Here is a 1,176-nt window from a genome sequence, read left to right on the forward strand (position 1 = left end):
TAACTTTATTTCTGTTATAAATAGAAAAAGATATTATTTAGTTTTAGGAAATATATTTTACATTTATTAGGAATAGGAATAGCTCTTCTCTTCTACCTCATTTCACAATTTACAGTTTTTCAGAATCCTTGTTTTCTCTTTGAACCATAAGCAGCTAAACTTCTACTGTTAAGGTTAGGTGCTCTGTCTATTGTATGCATTGATGCTATTACTTTTCTATTTTAATTCATGTATTGATTTATAATTCAAGAATTATTTTCTTTCTTTATTTTATGAATTTGGGTGGAACGGAAGTATGACCCTAGTTCTAATTGAGTTCTTGTATAACTTAGAAAAGCTCTTTACTTGAACAACAGCTTGAAAATAATTTCTCTTAAATTTCTAATTATCTGGACTTAATGGGATACGTGACATATAATCCTCTTATATTTGGGTAATTAGGATTTTTGTGGCATATAAACTAGAATTGAATTTCACTCTCAAATTGGAATTAAGTGACCAAAGAATTGGCGGTTGATGAATTTTAGAGGAGACTAAAAAAGTCTAAGGAATTAGAGTTTAGTCACATATAGTTTGCCATAAATTAAATCTTGCATGATTAACATAGTTAGTAAGAAAAGTCAATCCGGAAAATAGATAACTTTGAAGCCTCAACTGTTTCTCCATATATTATTCACATCTTGTTTACTGCTTGCTTTCTGATATTCTGAATTTACTGTTTGATGCATTTGAAAAACACCATTTCCTGCTTGTCTAACTAAGTAAATCACTTGACCATTGTTGCTTGATCCATCGATCCTCATGGGATCGACCCTCATTCACCTGAGGTACTACTTGGTACGACCCGGTGCACTTGCCGGTTAGTATGTGGTTAGAAATTCAGCACCAATTAACCACCGGTTCGGTCGGTTTTTTTGCCAGTTTTTTTGCAGAACGGTTTCGTATGAGGATCGGACCGACTAGGTGACCGATTTTCGGTTAACCCGATTGAATTGGTCGGTCCGGTCCAATTTTCAGAACATTGCAATCTACATATTTATTATTGGCACACCACCACTCTTATACTGGCTTCTTTTCTCTTCTTTCCTCCATTTTTTATTTTCCTCCTACCTTCTTTTCAATCGCATTTAGTTACCACCATATATTAGTTCATAATTATTACACTCAAAAATGAAT

The sequence above is a fragment of the Arachis ipaensis genome, chromosome B07 (assembly GCF_000816755.2).
Source record: "Arachis ipaensis cultivar K30076 chromosome B07, Araip1.1, whole genome shotgun sequence".
NCBI classification, from domain to species: Eukaryota; Viridiplantae; Streptophyta; class Magnoliopsida; order Fabales; family Fabaceae; genus Arachis; species Arachis ipaensis.